The 22,693-nt window shown below is 37.8% G+C and overlaps 2 long non-coding RNA genes across 2 annotated transcripts; both read right to left on the reverse strand.

Annotated features, from left to right (window-relative positions):
• Positions 1-3,117: 3,117 nt before the first annotated feature.
• On the reverse strand, positions 3,118-10,750 carry LOC126823979 (uncharacterized). The gene is made up of 3 exons (XR_007681403.2): positions 10,575-10,750; positions 6,396-6,483; positions 3,118-3,242 (listed from the first exon to the last, which is right to left on the reverse strand). It is a non-coding gene; the product is annotated as an uncharacterized LOC126823979 (long non-coding RNA).
• A 6,340-nt stretch (positions 10,751-17,090) lies between these two features.
• On the reverse strand, positions 17,091-20,485 carry LOC126823970 (uncharacterized). Its single transcript, XR_008788653.1, has 3 exons — positions 20,305-20,485; positions 18,118-18,315; positions 17,091-17,210 (listed from the first exon to the last, which is right to left on the reverse strand). It is a non-coding gene; the product is annotated as an uncharacterized LOC126823970 (long non-coding RNA).
• Positions 20,486-22,693: the final 2,208 nt, after the last annotated feature.

Below are 22,693 nucleotides of genomic sequence, written 5' to 3' on the forward strand. Positions count from 1 at the left end.
AGAGCTTTTAAGTATTGATATTATATTGTATTTATTGCATGGGACATAATAAGCGTTAATTAAGCAACATTGCTTATTTAACGCATTGCAAAGGGGCGTTTTGTAATACTATAGGGTTTATTTTAGTTATAAGAAAGGTGTTCTGTTTAATATAGAAATTCTTTACCTACATGATGTGTGACGAAAACTAGGGTAATGAAGTAGCGTGCTTTATTCTACTACTATCTTAGACTAACTCGCCGACAGTTATGTCATTATCCATTGCTGGAAGTAGGGTACTATAGTCCAGTCATCTCGTGTACGGATTAGTACAGTTAACTAGAATAGTGTTGACGTAAAACGGTGCCTTTACGAAACACTTACGGAAAAATGGTAATAGTCCCGCCCTAATAGATGACGCAATATACTTCCTGTTTGATTTACCTTCAGGTATCATGATGAGTCCGTAGGGAAGACATTATTCGGAGCTCGAAAAGTACTATCATAACTTTGTAGTTTGCTGTATGTATTTAATTATATAAACTTAGTAACAACGTCAACGGTATTCCAGAGTCCGTTAATTGGTGATTGAAATAATTGATTGTACAACGTGAAGTTGAAGAAAGTCCTAGACGATAGTGTCACAGCCTATCTCTTATTTGGAGTCCATGACCGGGATAGTCACATATACCCCGTAGTGACACATAAATGCCTACACATAATGAAATCCATTGTATATCCTTCCATGCCTTATATTTACATTTTAATTATTTATCAATGGCAATAAATCAAAATCGTATTTTTATAAACCACCACAAGTGTATTATATTTACTTATTTCAGATAGAGAGACAGCGAAATGGGGTTTAACGTCCACTCGACACAAACTAGGTCAATTCGGGACTAACATAAGGTTTAATTTTATTTCAATAATTCGCTTGCGCGTAGGGGTCTTTAGCAGTGGGAGGAAACCGGAGGACCCGGAGAAAACCCACGAGGTTGGACAGGCGACCCTACTCCTTGTCACGTACAACCGGGGATTCGAAACCACGCCAGTCGACTCAATGACAGACTTTATGATACAGCGCGCGCACGCTAACCATTCAGCCATCCAACCCCCCTTACCCATTTCAAGATCAAGAGATCCCAACAGATCCTACCTGTATGACGAATGGTTTGCTCTATAGACTTTGTGAACATGAAAGACAGGTATAAACTGACTCTAGAACTAAACTGTTTCTTTTAACAAATACAGAATAATGTCGGGAAATCACCCAATATTATTACACTTATCACGTACAAGCCGGGTATCGAAACCTGACTTATTAACTTCAGTTGGGCGAATTTTACAGGTATCAGACCATGGTTATTCCCATCTTGCATTATATCAGGGAATGGGGATGACTATAGCTGTACGGTAGAATTTTTTCAAGGAATGGGGGTGGCTATAGTTGTACGGTAGAATTATCTCAGGGAATGGGGCTGACTATAGATATACGGTAGAATTATTTCAGGGAATGGGGGTGACTATAGATGTACGGTAGAATTATCTCAGGTAATGGAGGTGGCTATAGATGTACGGTAGAATTATAATTAATATGGGGAATAACACAGTTAATTACCACTACTTGAATAATGAAATTATCTGATCAGATGAATCTATTATAAAGTCCACTCATATTCCTTATATCAAAGTTTAAATCTTCCGCATGCTGGCTGTTGTCATGTAAAACAAATTCTAAAGTCCAATTGGTGAGAGTTGTCAGGTAACAGCAGCTACTTCGCACGATTTTCTGTAGAGGCCGTTAGGTTCTATACTTTAGATATTGTTTACAGGAATTATTATTTACAGAAATCTAGGAACGTCTTATTCTCTTGCGATGAAAGGTACATCTTGTATCACATGTGGAGTACAGTGTATTAAGTTAAAGGGTGCATCTTGTATCAATCAATCAACCTGAAACACACCAGGGTTTACCGATAATAAAACAATATAAAACGAAAGTAGAATGATCTGTTACTATTTATATATATATAAAATGAAAGTAGAATGATAGGTTACTATATATATATTGACATTAAAAACACTGTAAGTTGAAAATAGAAGGATAGGTTCCTTTCCCCACATCTTAGACCACCTCTAATTTTCCCCAAAATGCCCGATCGATTGAACGCTTTCTACGAGAGATGTTAGTAACACGGAGCATCATCTTGCTTAACAAGTAAACAAATCCTTCATATCAACCTCATATCCTTCCGCCTCAAAATCATGAATATATACCAAAACCTGGCAGAAGATGTATAATCAAACCCTTTCTTCGATTCCACACCAAAAATTGCCACTGCTGTAGACCCCCCCCCCTCACTCTCTCACTCTCTGTCTTAGATCTTACCTACAACATTCAATTTAACGTTTCTCTCGGCACTTTCTCTTCTGTCAGCTAATTTACACACGTAGACACCGGCATGCTGGTAATTAACATCCTGGATATGTAAATTCCACTGGGAACCGGATACAGATGTCACTTGATGTTCCAGATAATAATTGCCATCTGATGCGTAGGTAAATAGACCTATTGTTATGGGAGCAGGTTGGTCTGCTTTATACCACAAAACCTATAGGAAACAAAATAGGGTTGAACGTCCTACTGTTCTGGTCCCATTGGGCTATGAAGACGGGCATAGGACATGTGGTGTGCTATCGGGGAAATTTTGTCCGGACAGCGGCGCTACAGTCTACTCCTTTAAGTGCACGCCAATGTGTACACGGGATCTCGCTTTTTCGTCCCATTTGAAAGACTTACCAGGCACTCCGTCCTACACCACTGACAAAGGTGAACCCCACCAACGTCATACTCACTAAACCACCGTGGCTTCGTGTACCTATATTGCTCCTGATCTAATTGATTAAGCGATGACATGAAATAAAATGAAATGGCGTCTAACTTTCTACACCAATCAGGCGGACATACGTACGTCATGTCCGGTGATTTGAGGAAACGTTTGTCCAGACAGCAACTGAATCCAACAGTACACGGGACCCCGGGTTTTCGTCCCATCCGAATGACTAGAGGCTGTTCTTTGCCCGACTAAGTGCAATATCTGTTTCCAGGGTATAATAAATGGTTGTCATGCTTACCACTTTGGTACCAAGATTTTGAACAGAACATGGCAACCTGGCATCATCACCAACCCTCACAGTTACATTCTGTTCAGTTTCATTGAAAGTAGGACGTGGGTAGATCTGGTGTCTTGTTGCCCTTGCTTAAAATAGAGCAATAATTAACATAGGTACAGTCTGGTTAAAACATATATCCTATTTCAGTTCGTTTTTTATAGTTCAAAATTTCGTTTTACTTGTCTTTACTACACTAGGATCTGGAAGAGTTGTTATATAACCCGCGTTCTATTTGAAATGAGGGATTAGCCAATGAAACGATCTGTTACGGTGAGTTTTTGGGGTGAGGTGCACGAAACTTTGGATAAACCACTAGAAACGTCAACTCTGATTGATTAATCAATGTCTGACGTCATAGGGTTAAAAGCCGCTCGTACGACCCCTGACGCGACCTTCCACTACAACCAATCTGTCAGATCTTTATGTAGTGTAGGCCATCGAAAGTATAAAAAACGAAACGAAATATAGATCTATATATGAATGAGAGTGACATAAGTATTGAATAATGAAAATATCTCTTGTATAATTATATTGATTTTACTATGCTACTGACGTAATTAGGGTGGGGGGGGGGGTTGGTGGCTTTATGGTTAGCACGTGCGCGCTGTACCATAAAGTCTGTCATAGAGTCAACTGGCGTGGTTTCGAATCCCCGGTTGTACGTGGCAAGGAGTAGGGTCGCCTGCCAAACCTTGTGGGTTTTCTCCGGGTCCTCCGGTTTCCTCCCACTGCTAAAGACCCCTACGCGCTAGCGAATTATTGAAATAAAATTAAACCATGTGTTAGTCCCGAAATTACCTAGTTTGTGTCGAGTGGACGTTAAACCCCATCTCTCTTTCTCTCTCTCTCACGTAATTAGGGAAGGACACTGAAACAGTGTAGCAATATTATCGTCCTAGAATAATATTGATTTAAAAGTCGTCAACACGTTGTATTAGATACACTCCTCGTTCAACAAAATACAGCGACTGGCTTGCACTGTTATTTCTTGCGGTAATCTATCTTAAAGGTGGAATGTACAGATAGTCACGCAAAAAATCACAGTTAGACCGGAGGCTCAGCGCAGGGGGGGGGGGGTCCATCAAATGGGCACAAAACCAGAACCAACTTTTCTAGAGTACAATTATGGGTAGAATACGATGCCGAGTGGTAATCAGTCCGCCGTTGGGGCGTTTTCGAGATATTCGGGGTCAAAGATCAAATGAGTTCATTTGCACTGAAAGTGAATGCGCAGTCATTCTTGTATTATGAAAAGAAGCTGAAAATGATCGAAAGTAATCACACTTTCAATAGAAATGTAAACTTGCTAAATTCACCTTTAGTCTTAGTGACCCTGGAGGTCAAAAGGTGAAATTTACCGTATTTGCACTAAGAAGATTTAAAGCAATAAAATGTCAACGTAAAATATAAAAACTAAAGCGAAACCTGTTCTAATTAATAATAGGAATATTTTAAATTTATCTTTAGGGGGTCTTAGCACAGTACGTTTACTTTGGAACGTCGAAAATGATCTTGCATAACAGAACCAACACATTTTGAAACCTGTTTCAAAAATACGTAAAAACTGTCAAATCGAAATCTCTCCGATTTATTTTCACAACGATTGTTATACATAATGATACTATTTATCTGGAAAAACAATTGAATAGTTTCAGTGTTGGACTCCAGCCTGCAGGTCGCGTGGATTTCCAAGAATCCCAGTCTAGGAAAACCGACGCTAATCTGTGACGGGAAAACACGTATATGACGACGAGATTAAAAGTTTGCAAATCTTTTATGAGTTTTTATGAATTTCGCCGGAACATGGACGCAGATAAAACCGACGGATGCATTGTACACAGTAGTCTCAGGATATATATGTCGTATTGGTAAATGTTAGCGGGGGAAAAGTTTAGCAGGCTTTGTGACGCGGCCTCCAGGCTGGAGTCCAGCCACGAAACTATACAATTGTAGTTTTCAGACAACTAGTATCATTATGTATAGCATTCGTTGTAAAACTAATACGGAAAGATTTTGAATTAAAAATTTTCACGTATTTTTGAAACAGGTTCCGAAGCGTTTTGGTTCTATTATGCAAGATCATTTTCGACGTTCCAAAGTAAAAGTTCGGTGCTAAGACCACCTAAAGATAAATTTTAAATGTTCCTATTATTAATTAGAACAGGCTTCACTTTAGTTTTTATATTTTACGCTGACATTTATTACTTTAAATCTTCCTAGTGCTAAACGGAAAACGTGACCTTTTGACCTCTGGAGTCACAAAGAACAAAGGTGAATTTAGCAAGTTGACATTTTTGTTGAAAGTGTGATTACTTTCGATCATTTTCAGCTTATTTTTATGATACAAGAATAACTGAGCATTCACTTTCAGTGCAAATGAACAATTTGACCTTTGACCCGAATATCTCGAAAACGCCCCAACGGCGGACTGATTACCACTCGGCATCGTATTCTACGCAAAATTTTACTCTAGAAAAGTTGGGTCTGGTTTTGTGCCCATTTGATGGACCCCCCCCCCCCCCCCGAACTGAGCCACCAGACTAAGTTAACTTGCAACAAAACGTGCATCTCTCGATATGCACTTTTGTTGGTTAGTCGCCAAATTAGGCATATATATATATATATATACGATGAAATTGTGATTCAATTGTGATGCAGAGACGGATCCGGAGGAAATTGAATCACAATTTCATCGTATTGATCCGGAGGAAATTGAATAACAATGTCATCGTATTAATTCATAATAAAAGTTGACCTCAGACGGGGTGTTGGATATCTCTCTTTAAGAAGCTACATTGCCTCAGGTACCGGGCACCTCCTGAAAAAAACTCCTGCCCCTTCCCCCTGTGTTTAAATAAAGACACGCCACTGATACACTGATCATCTGCGAAAGAGAGAGAGAGAGAGAGACTAGAGAAAGAAATGGGGTTTAACGTCCACTCGACACAAACTAGGTCATTTCGGGACTAACATATGGTTTAATTTTATTTCAATAATTCGCTTGCGTGTAGGAGTCTTTAGCAGTGGGAGGAAACCGGAGAACCCGGCGAAAACCCACGAGGCTGGAAAGGCGACACTACTCCTTGTAACGTACAACCGGGGATTCGAAACCAGGCCAGTTGACTCAATGACAGGTCTTATGATACAGCGCGCACGTGCTAACCACTCGACCATCCAACCTTCCACATCTGCGAACTTCAGAAAAAAACAGTAAAATACATAATTAAATATGAACATACCTGTTGTTAAATAAAACCAACCTGTTGATACAAGAAACAAAACTTGAATCATGTTCATTACGTTACGTGTCATTTTGTATGAGTTATACTGGAAATAGAAGAACGTGAAGTTAGAATTAAATCAACATCTTAATCAACAGGATTTATACAAATCAATCCAAACAAAATCTACGAACTTCAGAAAAATAGGAAAAAATAAATAGTTATACTGGAAATAGATAATGAGATTAATTCTGTTTAAAGATACATTATTGGAGATTAGATAAAAACTAGATAATGTAAAAGGGAATTTTCTGAAAATTTCAGTCAAATTGGTCACTCTGAATCAAGAATTTAGCGATTAAATTTTAGGCCTAGCCTCGATCATCATTAATAAAGTCTGTACGATAAAAACATAGTCTCGATTATCCATTCTTTGGATTTAATCAAAGGCAGCAGACCGTTCTAATCCGGTAAATATTGCAGGCTAGCGATGACATCGGGAGTTGATTATGGTCTTGATAAGTTAATTAATGTCTAATTAATAATTTATATAACATTTCAGGCCTAATGAAAGACCTGCAATGGGCAGATTTAGCTATTGCATAATGCATGTTTAATAGATCAGTGTAATTTGGTGACAATAAGATGAAATTGTACGAATAATATTTGATCTTTTAACCTTTATTACTTGATAAACTCTGTAATTTATATTATACAACAATACGGATCTATAGGTTGATACTCGATTGAACATTCGGGTGCAAGCTGATTAAAACACGCATCGAATTTCGTTTCGTTTCGTTTCGTTTTTCATAGTTCAAAATTTCGTTTTACTTGTCTTAACCACACTAGGATCTGGAAGAGTTGTTATGTAACCCGCGGTCTGGTTGGTGTGAGGGATTAGCTAATGAAACGGTCTGTTGTGGCGAGTTCTTGGCGTACGGTGCACGGAACTGTGGGTATCCCAGTAGAACCATCAACACGGATTGCATAATCACAAGTCTGGCCTCATAGGGTCAAAAGAATTAACGGTCACCGGTCTGACATAGTCACCAAAAAAGACAAACCTGTCTCAATTCATTTCAACCAACCAAATCATGACATTTCTGATCTCATTGTCACGCCAATAGAAAAGACCAAGAGCGACTTTGAAACTTCAGAAGAAATTAAAACGTTTAGGCTAACAAGAGAAAAATTCTGGATTGACAAATTGAAAACAACAGACCCCCTAGGTTTGAATATTCATACGGCTAGCGCAATAGCTCCTTTTGTAGTTCCATTTAGCGCAACAGCAGCAAGTGCGTCCAAAATCATCAGAAAACACTATACTGATCTCCAAGAAAATCACCCGAAAATATTCACACAGAAACTTATAATTGCATATTCTAAAAATAAAAATCTGAACGACATCCTAGTGCACAGTAAATTAGATTAAATAAGACCAGTCTCCACCCTGACCCAAAACAAACCATATATCAAATCCTATGCCTAACCGTTAGTAATTAAAATCAATTAGATATAAGAATCCCTAGCCGTAACCCGGTGATGTGGAACAAACACGATTTTTTAGAAAATCCAATCCGTAGTAGGAAACACACTAATGTGGCTCTCTCCCGAGAGCCTCAAATTTCTTTTCTTTTTTCTTCAGAAACAATAATACCAGAATACCAGAAGCACCACCCAAGGAAGACCATCAGCGCCACCAACAAACAGTGAAATCGCCTTTGTATATAAATCTAATGTATTGTATGTATTTTAATAAAACTAGGAAATATCACGAACTAATTTGATGATATTCGTAAATAAATTCTGTTTAAAGTCTATTCAATCATTTGGGGTCATGCATGCCTATTATTACCATTAAATTTAACATATAAATTGAGAGGCGATCCCACGACTTGCATTATGCTAATGATGGACAATAATAACATAATGACCACCAGTTATCTTTGTAACATTTAAAACTATTGCCATCTCAATTATTTTTATAACTATCCGTTCACAAATATCAGGGGGCAGTACTTTCGATGTAAGTATGCATTCACCAAACTAACAAACTGTTGTTCAAAATGGATAATCGGGACTTCGTTTATTATCCTATCAATATATTGTGAACACTTCAAAGCCCGAAAACGTCACTTAAAAGCGAGTAATTTGACTGAAATTTTCACTATAATCCATCATGCATTTTTTGAACTATTATAGCACGAAGGGTGAGCCGGTTTTCTAAATCGTACATAATACTTCTTTAAACATTCTACCTTAATTAGAATTAATTTGTAAACCAAACGATATAGTCGAGATGAAATTAAACAAAATAATGTCCTTATTATTGATGAAAGATTTACGGAATAAAAATTAAAGGAATATATAATAAATATTTAAGAGAAAGCCAAATCATGCTATGTCTTGATATAAAAATCCTAGTCACAGACAGAAGCTAATCTGAAAGGATGTGGATCAAATTTGATGACATACAATGTCTTCACGAAATCTGATCTCTATCGTGTTCACAAGCTTTTACGGGCACGTAATATATCAGGAAGCCCTTCAATGATAAAGAATCTGTAGTGTTCATTCTACAGCTGAAAGACAATAGGGTTCATACCCTCACAGTCCAAATGCTTCAGACCAAATCTGAAATCCATTAAAAAATATCCCGTTCATCCCAGTAATCGGAAAGGGTACCGTAAGACATATAAATAACTCGCCGTGTACAGGTCAGTTTAATGTATCTTGATAGACAGTGAGAATGTATTCATAACAAAACACAACACAGGGTATATATATGGATATAACTACTTCTCTGTTATTTAATAACGACGTTTCGTAACACATACAGGTCATGTTTTCAAGTTAATGATAAATATCCATCTAGTCAGCCTATTTATCCATATTTTGGCTTGCCCCAACTTAAATTAAAAATAGACGAAACCATTAAAATAATTAGAAGCCCTACAATAACAATAACTAATACAAACAATATGATTGATTGAGCCTTTGGTAAGATAATCACAAATAATCAGTGCTCGAGATCAAAGATCAGCCTTATTAGGGTTTCAGCATAATATAACATCTTAATCAGACCAACATTAATAATCACAACTTAATAATTGTTAACTTAGAAATAAAATAATTAGAAGCCCTACAATTACCATAACTAATACAAACAATAATATTGACTGACCCTTTAGTAAGATATTCACAGATAATAAGTGCTAGAGATCAAAGATCAGCCTTAATAGGGTTTTACCATATAACATCTTAATCAGACCAACATTAATAATCACAACTGATAATTGTTAACTTAGAACTAGGCAGTAATTCTGAAAATATAATATATTCAAATAATAGAGACAACACCTTAAACCCAACATGCCAACTAATAGGGTTATACAAAATAAATAAGACTTATAAGTATTTAATCAGACAACAGGCCACACTGCTTAAACTTGATTGAATCCTATGTTTTAATGTATATAACTAATATCTATTAATTACACCAGGAGAACGAGAATATAAGCATGTCAACAAACACTACCATATTATTAAAATATACTATGCAAATTAAGCGTTAAAAGTAACTACTAAATTGTTAAGGTATAACTAGCATGTAACCGTAATGACGTTCACAGTTCTGACAACACATAAAACACAGACTTAAACTATCAAGTCATCCCAAGCATTGGATATATATAGACCAGTGTCTCTATTAATAGTCGGGTTGTGTCTACGGATTTCTATAACTTCACGGATATGTAACTGTTTGCTGGACTTGATGTTTCTGGTTAGGATCTGTTTATCTCGCCATTTTATAGTATGGCCAGGGTTGTCCATAATATGCTGGGCTATTGCTGATCTATCTCCGTTCTTGTTTATAATGGCCAGTCGGTGTTCATTGACCCTAACTGATATTGGGCGTTTCGTTTCTCCTATGTACGAGGCATCACAGTTAAAGTCTATCTTGTAAATAACATCTCTAAGATCTTGCCGTTGGTTACCCATTCTTCCATCTGCTTTTATTAGGTTTTTGAGTGTCATCCCACTCGTTAAAATAACTTTTATATTCAGTTTTTCCAGAATGTATTCACTAAAAGCTACTAATATCCCAACTAATAGATTCCATACTAGCTGTATTAACACACCGTGTAGAATACAGTAATATTACATGTAGTTGGGCCAGTTGTAATAACTCACCGTGTACAAGACAGTATCCTGACAGATAGTAATATTAATTGGACTAGCTGTAATAATCTATCCACTAAGACCTACAAAATCACAACTAATACATCCCATACTATGTTAGTTCTAATGTTATCGCTGGTAGATACAATTTGGGTTGTTTTAAACTGTGGTCCAATCAGTGAAATAATACGGTGTGATTAACCGTCTACCCTTTCATTCGTACCTTCCTACACAACCATTTATAAACATCGATTGCACAATGCATATAAAACTTTCTATACAACCATGTATTGCAAAGCGCATATAAATCTATATAACTTATGGGTTTTTTTTCTGCCAGGCCGTGGAGTTCAGCATTCTTTTTCATCGCGAGTTTTTTTGTCATGTTTCTAAACTGTGGAACTACATTGGCTGCCAATTAAATCAAGAATAGATTTTAAGCTCTTGTGCCTTGCGTATAAGTGTTTACATGGAACTGGAACTTCCTATCTAGAAGATCTGTTATTACCATACTTTCCAAGACGTCCACTCCGTTCTCAACAAGAACATCTTCTTATAATCCCAAAATATAAACTCAAATCATTTGGATACAGATCGTTTGTTCATTTTGTGCCTGTTCTGTGGAATTCAACCGCTGAACGTTAAACTGTCATCCAGCCTAGAAACTTTAAAAACTAATTAAAAAACCCATCTATGTACGTATCATATTTGTATATTGTAAAGAGCCTCTGAACACATTTGAGAAAGAAGTGACCGTACCAAATTACGCAATAATAATAATAATAATAATACCAAAAATCAATCAGCTGGAGATTTTAACTTGATTTAACTTTATTACGACAAAGGGAGATGCCACACCTTCTCTTCTAACCACAGTGAATTTTTACACCGTGTTTTATGGTGACATTTTGATATACAAAAACTTTTCTTTATGTTTTTACCAATTTTATGGTTTATTACACCTTTACCTGTAAATGGCATAATTAAATCAACCTGTCCATAATATCATGTGCAATCTATTTGACGTTATAACAACAACTGTCTTGCTGTGACCAGCTAGACTGTGTGAGTGTTCGTATGTTGTATTGACTTAAGTCCGTTCGTTAGATGGAGTTAATAGAGACTTTTGGCAAGTGGAATTTTTCCCATCCGTATCACGTATCCGTATCATCACGTGATACGTTGCGTCAATGTAGTTTTTAGAGTTTTGGCAGAATTCTCGCGCCGCGTACGTATGGCTAGCTGAGCTGAGGTCAATTACAACATGATGGCAGTTGGTGACTAGCCTACAAATTCCTGAAAGGAGTAAAGTCGCTCGACAGTCGCTGAGTTATTTAAAATTTAAAAAAAACATTTAATGTCGAATCTTATTTTAAAAATCTTCGACTTCAACTCGACAGCAATTTTTGGTTTCTCTAATGTATCATTTCAAAAAGTTTTTACCCCTTTTACAGATTTGCAGGGTCCCACCTCCATAAATTTATCACGTAGATCAACCAGCATGCAGACAGACAGGAAAAATATGAAAATTCCGCAAAAAGCTCATCAACAGTAATGATTAAATTCCAGTCTTTGCCATGGTTAAAATCACACCAAATATACACATTCGTGTTCTAGGATACACATAGATTCATAAAAACGCTACGGCACAACATTTCAGCGTCTAAAAGTAGCAAAAAAGACGACGATGTTATACGGACCTTTTCTGTATGAAAGATGTTCGATACGTGCTACCGTATCCGTGTGTCGTATAACGTATGAGAAATACACACGCATTGATGACGTCACACATAAAATCAATACGGATACGCGATACGGACCAGTGGTGTCTCTAATGTCCCTGCCACGTGTTACTTCTCATTTAAGTACCATATCGTAAAGTGTTATTACGATGCAACTCGGGGCATGTTCAGGCGTATCAGAACTCGCGTGCTTTAACTCGGGAATATAGTACTGTAATTTTCTCATTTGTACTAGCGGTAATTATTTTTTACTGAACTATTATTTAGTTGACAGTATATGATGCATGAACGTGTGATGGGGAAAAGACTGGAGATATTTGGTAAAACGTGTGAGGTGTTACTCTGTCCGTTAACATGTGATGGGGGAAAAGACTGGAGATATCTGGTAAAACGTGTGAGGTGTTAACTCTGCTAACATTTTATAAATGAATCCTGTCATGGAAATTATCTCGTGTCTTTGAATCTGCTAAAGTGGTCCACAGATGCACGATATTACTACCAATAACATTCATTAAATAGTGTTGATAAAATGTCTAGACTAACCCGAGACCAGTGAGAGGGACGCCATAACCAGCTTTGCGTCATGGGTTTGAGTTTTTGCGCCCCCCCCACCCCTGTGTTTTTGTGCCCCCTCGCTAATGGCAAAAAATCACGCGGTTCCAATTCGGTTTTCAACATTATAATCATAATGCTTAACCAGTGTCAAACATATACAGTGATTTACATCTAATTTACCATTTTCCAAACAGCTCAATATTACCCGGTGGCACTGGAAGGGACCCCACCCTCACCCGCATACACATATGAATATTGTTTTATGGGGGCGCGGGCGGGACCTTGTTCCTCATACAAAAAGGTCTCCCCGCCCTTGTCTGAGACCCCCTGCCCAGTGATGCGGTGTCTTACTGATGCAGCCATTGTGCCCCCCCCCCCCATTGATGATAACAAAGGTAGATTCCAAGTCCATGTTACAACTACCTTTATTTAACCTAGGCATTTTTGTTGTGCGCGAATAACGCAGAAATATTAATAATACTTGTCTGTAAAATATGTGATGTTTGTTGACAATATTTAGGTCTGGCTGTAACAGTTAATGTTTATAGATATAAGTCAGGTTCCACTATATTCTGGCTGTAACAGTTAATGTTTGTTTATAATAGTCAGGTTCCACTATATTCTGGCTGTAACAGTTAATGTTTACTGTTTTATACCCGTCACCTCCACTTCACACATAACCAGATATACTGTTGATTTGGATATCCTGATAAACCTGCCCACTGTTTTCTCATCACATTCAAATGTTCTCACGGTACATCCAAACACTCCTGGTATAAATATACAGAGTTTAGAAGTTGGATTACCGACAGTTGGATCTGTATCGTATACCATTACAGTCACATCAGACAACTGTTCACCACCAACTGAAATAAATACAAACACAACTCTAGATTGAAGGGGTTCGTTTTATCTTTTACGAGAAGGGACCTTTCTTTCAACCCCAAAAGATGTTTTTAATTTTGCCCAAACAATTACGAGTCGCCTTGAGGTAATAATAATAATAATTATATTTATAGAACATTTTCGTCGAATGCCAGTTTGTACATGAACCTCAATTTTTCTTCCTTCAAAATTTCATTGTCAGCCCTTTACACCCCACCCATGATATGAGAGAACCGTTGATGTAGGTTGACCAGGTACCCGGTCTGATTCCATACCCTGTTTTCATTTATAATCTTTTCGAACCTGTTACGTCATTTTATAAAATTTTACATTGGTTTATGTTTTTGCTTATTACCATTATGTCGCTTGTCGATGGTCGCGTAGTTTCATTCAACTTTGGTAAATGCGCAGACTCCACTTTATTCAATTATAGCGCGATGCGACCTGAAGGTTATTCTGAAGGTTGTCATGGTTCTAAAGGTTGTCATGGTAGACGCGTAGTTTGATTCAACTTTACGTTGATGCGATCGAGAGGTTTTCGAATAGAAGGGTATTTTTCTGAACCGACTGTGTTAATGAAGACTGATTATTCTGAGAGATCTAAAGAATTTTATACAAACTTACATTCTTTATTATCATATCTGTTAGATATAGTTATACTTGTGATGTCATACATCCATTCTAGATCAACTTGCCACCATGGATTGTAGTCATGGTAAACAGAGTGCTGACAACTGAACGCCGGACTGAACAGGCCATCTTTGTTTCCATCAACGGCCTTACTAGATTTCTGGTTACTAGCAAATGTCGAGCTTTGTATGGTTGGTCTTCCTAAAGCAATGTTGTCACCCCCTGAAAGTATAGAAAGGACCAATTCTGGAACTCAAACCACTATGTATTTTCATATAAAACTGCAATCGAAATATTTATCCTGATGAGCTCGAAATTAAAAACACTACTGACGGTAACAATTACGCTTCCTACTTGGATTTGCGTCTCGATTTTGACAATTGCCATAAACTTAGTGTTAAATTGTACGATAAACGTGATGACTTTGACTTTCCGATTGTTAACTTTCCATTTATTAGTAGTAACATTCCAATATCACCAGCTTATGGAATGTTTGTGTCTCAACTAATTTGTTACGCGAGAGCTTGTTCATTTTATTCTGATTTTTTAAGTAGATCGAGGCATTTGTCATCTAAGCTTCAACTACAGGAATACTTGCGAACTAAACTTATTAAAACCTTTAAAAAGTTTTATGGCCGTCATATTGATTTGATTGGTAAATATAACATGTCTCTCTCGGCTATTATTCTAGATATATTTAATTGATGCGTATACTATCTCCCTGATAATGTCTGTCTCCTACATCGTTAACACTGTTCATCACGTGCATTTTGCATACCGATAGTTCATTGGCCAATCACGCTATTTTACCGAGATTTCGCCTAATAGTTTGGATGCAGCTATGGCGGGTGTGGCGCCAGGCAGCGTAAGCTTACTCTTCCGGACACCTGTTACCACTGTTTGTCGTGTATTTTGTACACGGTGAGTAGTCCATTTGCTGATTACACTATTTTGCCTTATTACACTATTTTGCCTATACCGTTTTTTTTAGGACTTCGAATTTTGTCTAATGGTTTGGATTGTTCGTACTTGGTTTTATTTTATTTCTAAATGACCAGAAGGTTCCGGGATCAACTAAAACACCAGAGTTTAAAATTAAAGCAATTTATGATTGACACACTGACTGTTAAGATATTTTCCCTGGTGTATTGTATTAGAGCAGGAGCGCAGGGGGTCTACCTAGCTGTACCTATATGGTATTAATGCATGCATATCTGGTATCATCAAAATGTAAGTCTGTCGGGTATCTGGTCGTGGGTGTGGCTGTGAGGGCTGCGATACTGGGTATGAATTCTTGAGCTAGATTAGCTCAAAAGTGTACCACATGAAAATGGTACAGCAGTGTACCTAACATCTTCAAGTATTACAAAAATACTCTGACAGACATTTCTAGTGGTGGGGTACCCTTGACAGAGTTATGTAATTGTCAGATCACAGCTAGGCTAGATTAGCTGAAATATGTACCACTTAAAACTGCTTGGAAGTTGTTCAGTACCACCACAGGAATCAAGAATGATCACTGCCAGTGGTCATGTAGTACGTGTGCTTGTAGCTGCACCAGGGAGGGCTTAGAATATACAATATTTTGCAATTGTGTTTTCACAGGTTGCAGCCAGAAACACGACTTTATTTTATATAAATGTATGTAATATGTCTGTCTTACCTGGTAATTTCTTACATTCATATCTTTTATTACAGGTGTCACTCGTTTCATTCACTAAAATAAAGTTCAACCATGGCCAATTTAAATATTGTACACAGCTGATTCACTTCTGTGACAGTTATTAAATATAAAACTATAATCAATATAAACATAGAGGAGTTGGGGTGGGTGAGGTCGGGTTATTATATAGAGGGGTTGGGGTGGGGTGCGATGGGGTTATCATATAGAGGGGTTGGGGTAAGGTGAGGTCGAGTTATCATATAGAGAAGTTGGGTGGGGTGGGTGGGGTTATCATATAGAGGAGTTGGGTGGGGTCGATGGGGTCGGGTTAGCATATAGAGGAGTTGGGGTGAGGTGGGTTGGGTTATTATATAGAGAAATTGGGGTGGGGTGGGGTTATCATATAGACAATAAGATCGCGCGGATAGTCACAAATACAGTATCAAAGATCCACTGATCCAAAATAAACACAATAAAGGTTTGACCGTCATCACGTAATTCATTCCACCTAAACCTCCCTTTTATTCTTACAAATCTCCTTTCATTCCACTCAAACCTCCATTCAAACTTCCCAAACCTTCATTTATTCCACACAAGCCTACCGTCATTCACCCAAGCCTCTATTATTCCACTCAGGCCTCCCGTCATTCCACCAAACCTCCACTCATACCACCAAAGCCCCCTTCCATTCCACCCACGCCTCCCTTCATTCCACCCACGCCTCCCTTCATTCCACCGAATCTCCCTTTATTCCACCTTAGCCTATCGTCATTCTCCCAACACCTTCCTTCATTCCACCCAAGCCTCAATTAGATTCCGAGAAATGGAATCTTTCAAATATTCTGACAGCAGCCCAAACACGTCCACAATAAACATTTTACCCACCTCACAATCCCAATCCAATACGTACCAGGGATACCATATATTTCAACTCCACAAAGAGTCTTAAATACTTACCGGGTATACCAAATATTTCCACTCCACAAAGAGTTAATAAATTTGACTTTTCGATAGAAATCTTCACAAATCTTCCCTGGACGCCATCTTTGCACCTGATGATGTTTTTACCTGTATTGTAATCAGCCACTGAAGCACAACAATTACCTTCTGAAGAGTTGTTTACCGTTAGATCAGAATCATAGACCTCATAATTAACGTCATGGAGGCGTTCAGCTGGAACGAAAGGTAACTATTATTTAATTCAGTTGAATTAAACATAAGCAACAATATGGAATACAGATTGAATAAATATATATTCATGTTGGAGTTTACATTGGAACTATTCCATGTTTACTATCAATAAACAGTCCTGTCGTTATAAACGGACATTCATCATGTTTACTTACAATAAACAGTTTCGTCGTTATAAACGATCATAAATCATGATTACTGACAGTAAACAGTCTCGTTATAAACGGACATAAATCATGATTACTTACAATAAACAGCCTGGTCGTAATAAACGGACATAAATCATGATTACTTACAATAAACAGCCTGGTCGTTATAAACGATCATAAATCATGATTACTGACAGTAAACAGTCTCGTCGTTATAAACGATCATAAATCATAATTACTAATAATAAACAGTTTGGGAAGGTTTGGGAAGTTTGAATGGAGGTTTGAGTGGAATGAAAGGAGACTTGTAAGAATAAAAGGGAGGTTTAGGTGGAATGAATTACGTGATGATTACTGACAGTAAACAGTCTCGTCGTTATAAACGATCATAAATCATAATTACTAATAATAAACAGTCACGTCGTTATAAACGGACATAGATCATGATTACTTACAATAAACAGTCTGGTCGTTATAACGATCATAAATCATGATTACTTTCAGACTCGTCGTTATAAATTATCTTTACTTACGGTAAAAAATCGCGTCGTTATAAACGTTCATAAACCAAGCGTGCCAGTTTTAACCGACAACTACCATGTGGCCAACATAAAATATTGTACCATATGTTACTTCTGAAATGACCTGGTTTGTGTCGAGTGGACGTTAAGCCCCATTGCTCTCTCTCGCTCTTTAACCGACAACTACTATGTAGGCCAATATAAAATGTCTATACTTACGATACACATCCTCGTTGTACACCAATATAAAACGAATTAGAAATGTTTTCATCAAATCAACAAGGAACCAGGGTTGATAATCGTCTTTCTGTGTTTGAAAACAGGTATTTGGGTTGTTATCTAGAGCTGCTGACATTGCTTGTAGACCACCAACAGAACTTGTTGATGGCGGTTTTAGACTGGCAACATTGCTCCCATCTGTAAATAATAATAATAATGAATTTATATAGCGCCTCTCATCTACAACTTTTCTACTCGAGGGTGCAATGTCACGTTTGGTATTCACAATTAAATAAGCGAATCTTCAATCATGAATTAAAGGACTCTGATGCCCTGGCTGCCTTTAATCTCGCTGAGATGTGTACTGGCTTCCTTTAATGTTGCTGGGATGTGTACTGGTTTCCTTTACCATTGCTAGAATGTGTCCTGACTGCCTTTAATGTTGCCGAAATGTGTGCTGGCTGCCTTTAATGTTGCTGGGATGTGTCCTGGCTTCCTTTAATGTTGCTGAGATGTGTACCGGCTGCCTTTAATGTTGCCGGGATGGATGTGTGCTGGCTGCCTTTAATGTTGCTGTGATGTGTCCTAGCTGCCTTTAATGTTGGTGAGATGTGTACTGGCTGCCTTTAATGTTGTTTGGATGTGTCCTAGCTTCCTTTAATGTTGCTGGGATGTGTCCTAGCTCCCTTTAATGTTGCTGGGATGTGTCCTAGCTGCCTTTAATGTTGCTGAGATGTGTCCTGGCTGCCTTTAATGTTGCTGAGATGTGTCCCGGCTTCCTTTAATGTTGCTGGGATGTGTCCTAGCTGCCTTTAATGTTGCTGAGATGGGTGCTGGCTTCCTTTAATGTTGCTGGGATGTGTGTTGGCTTCCTTTAATGTTGCTAGGTTGTGTCCTGGCTTCCTTTAATGTTGCTGGGATGTGTCCTAGCTGCCTTTAATGCTGGTGAGATGTGTACTGGCTGCCTTTAATGTTGTTTGGATGTGTCCTGGCTTCCTTTAATGTTGCTGGGATGTGTCCCAGCTTTCCTTAATGTTGCTGGGATGTGTCCTAGCTGCCTTTAATGTTGCTGAGATGTGTCCTGGCTTCCTTTAATGTTGCTGGGATGTGTCCTAGCTGCCTTTAATGTTGCTGGGGTGTGTGCTGGCTTCCTTTAATGTTGCTGGGATGTGTGTTGGCTTCCTTTAATGTTGCTGGGTTGTGTCCTGACCTGACTTCCTTTATTGTTGCTGGGATGTGTCCTAGCTGCCTTTAATGCTGGTGAGATGTGTACTGGCTGCCTTTAATGTTATTTGGATGTGTCCTGACTTCCTTTAATGTTGCTGGGATGTGTCCTAGCTGTCTTTAATGTTGCTGAGATGTGTCCTGGCTGCCTTTAATATTGCTGAGATGTGTCCTGCCTTCCTTTAATGTTGCTGGGATGTGTCCTAGCTGCCTTTAATGTTGCTGAGATGTGTGCTGGCTTCCTTTAATGTTGCTGGGATGTTTGCTGGCTTCCTTTAATGTTGCTGGGATGTGTCCTGGCTTCCTTTAATGTTGTTGGGATGTGTCCTGGCTTCCTTTAATGTTGTTGGGATGAGTCCTGGCTTCCTTTAATGTTGCTAGGATGTGTGCTGCAAGTGACAATGCCCTTTCACCACAAGATACTTTCAATGTTTTTGGAACGACTAGGTCGTGTTTTGATGTTGACCGTGTTGTTCTTTCTCCACTATTGAATTGATGTACAGTCTAATATGTAAACAGCTTTGATATTGGTCGGTGGCTTGGCCAACTATTCTACGTTTTAATATTTAAACTGTCCTTTAATCGCTTGCTCTATCCTTTTCTTTACATCAGTGGTGTTCCACTGGGGAGGCATTGGGCTTCCAGTGCAGAAATTTCAAATCTAAGAGAGGAAAGTTAGCCAAGAGAGTAACTCAAAACTGGTAAAGAAAAGTGTAATTGAACAGTCGGGAATAAACTCTAAAGCGACAGTTTTTTTTATTGTGAACAATCCTTCACGTCATTCATCCAGCTGCGAGGCTAGACGTTTCCGTCGGATTGAACGGAGATTATGTTCAGATACGATGCAGTCGTAATAGAATATAAAACAACATAATAACTTAGCTTACCTGTAATCACCATGAAACAATTTAATAACTTTGCCTACCTGTATTCACCATGAAACAACATAATAACTTTGCCTACCTGTATTCACCATGAAAACATTCATTCCAGGGTCGGGATCACTTCCCAGTTCTTCCACATTTCTGGTATAAAGATGACATTCCTTTCTTTGTCGATGAAAAGCAAAAGCTACACAATGTGGTTCAAATTTACAAGCCGAGGCGCACATCAATTTTGAATCTTTAGACACCATTTCAAGTGCTGAGTGTGGTAGCACGTTTTTAACAATACGCTTAAATCCCAACCAATAATCGGGACATAAACAATTTAAATTGTTCATCTGGTATCCAATGACAAGAATTGTCAAAAGAATATGAAGTTCTGGAAACATGTTGTAAATTTATGTAAATTAATCGTTTTAGCTCTTAATTCACAACATATCTTCATGAAGTATGCAGCCACTCTGCTGTAGAACACACCGATATTACTGTAAAATATATTAAGTCTATTCGAGGTACGTGATACTGTAAAATATATTAAGTCTATTCGAGGTACGTGATACTGTAAAATATATTAAGTCTATTCGAGGTGCGTGATACTATTTATTATTGACTGGTGTGAACACCGTTGACGAGCCTGGGGTCAACACCATTGACGAGCCTGTTGGATCGGAGTGTTTAATCTTTGCTTGGCTGCTGGAGATTTAAAGGGTGGGAGAATATATGATTAGGAAGATAAAAAAACCTTGAATTACATCTGTCCAGCTGACACCATCAATATACCGCCTCAGTAATTCCAGCTCAATTTATCTCAACTACAAGGTTGATCTGAAAAATATACCAAAATATAAAATAATAAAAGTATTGGTATAATGATATAATGGATTAAAAGAGTTTTGATACTGTCAGGTTTTGTAAATCATTTGTTTAATATGGCCAGAGTTTCTTATTTGATGAATGATGAATTTTTGATGGAAAGAGATTTCAAAGGAATGTGTGACGGAACGAAATTTCAGAGGAATTTGTGATGGAGTGATGGAACGAAAATTTCAGAGGAATTTGTGATGGAACGAGAATTCAGAGGAATTTGTGATGGAGTGATGGAACGAAATTTCAGAGGAATTTGGGAACGTGTTGGCCTAAACAGTCCCTCAGGATTTTTTTTTTCAACGTGATTTCCGCTTATAAGTTGTACATCTTATACTGTATTTCGTTTTATTTCCATCAATACATCGCGACAAAGAAGTGTAATAATAAGGATGGAAGTGCCCTTTGCCTGAAATGATTTACCCTTCTTATCAGTGATGCCCTATTCCATTTCCGTAAATACATCGTAAAGGAGAAACATTTCTCACTTACCTGACGTGTCAATGTCATCATCAACCCTCTACCGGTATCTTTCTATTACTGGTTCAACCCGCTACAAGAATCTTTCTATGACTGGTTCAGCCTGGTGTATTTATATTTATACGATATGTAGCTAGTCTCATACAGGACATTTCTCTTTTGAAAAACAAAGCAAAGCAACCAATCCAGAATTGGTTAACAATTTCATTCTTTTAATTGTCTTATCTCGAGTAAATTATACAAGTAATTCGCACTGATATCTGGAGGACTTGACAATAGGAGAGCACAATGGATCTTGATCTTCTAAAAAAATTCCTTGAACATCTTAGACAGACGAGAAACAATTACAGTTTCTAACATTTTGTTTTATGCCTTGTGAATTTTATCGATTTTATGAATTTTAAGATCAAACTTAAAGCGTTAGTCGACGAATAGAGGGCTCGAGAACAATAGCGTTTCTAGTTTCTAGTATTATTAAGTTTAATTGCCTGGTAATTCATCTTAAGACTTCAATCATTAAATGTGAATATGGTAAATTTTATACACAAGAGATGGAAAGGGTATGAGCTGAATAAGCGATTTTTCGTACAATCAGGGGCCATAATCCTGGACATTACGGTCCGACAAATGTCAATATCAACAGGAACCGCGATCTTTTGGATATAAACATATGTATTAAGTTTCATCAAAATCAGACAAAAATTGTGTCCTCTTAGGGCCACAACCTTGGTGTTGCGTACTTGTACACTATTTGCGTACAGTGAACGACGATTTTGACGGGCAGTTTCGGTCCAATTTTCACGAAATTCGAATTCAGCAATCATTATAGTAAGTGCAGGAGGACCGAACTACACGCAAAAAAAAATATAAAAAAAATCTACAAGATAAACCTGCGAACAAGACAGAAAATAGACATTGCACCAAATAAACAAATATCTAATCAAGTGAACGGATCCGGGGGTCAGGTGTAACGGTGATATATTTCAAAAATTGTGACCTCTCTAGAGTGTTCACAAGGTAGCAATGAGGGGGCATAATTCATGAAGTTAGGGTTTGATGCATGGTACCAATATCGAAAAGAACCGAGAAGATTTGTATATAAACCTATATAACATTTATGTGAA

This window comes from Patella vulgata, chromosome 6 (assembly GCF_932274485.2).
Source record: "Patella vulgata chromosome 6, xgPatVulg1.2, whole genome shotgun sequence".
Classification (NCBI taxonomy): domain Eukaryota; kingdom Metazoa; phylum Mollusca; class Gastropoda; family Patellidae; genus Patella; species Patella vulgata.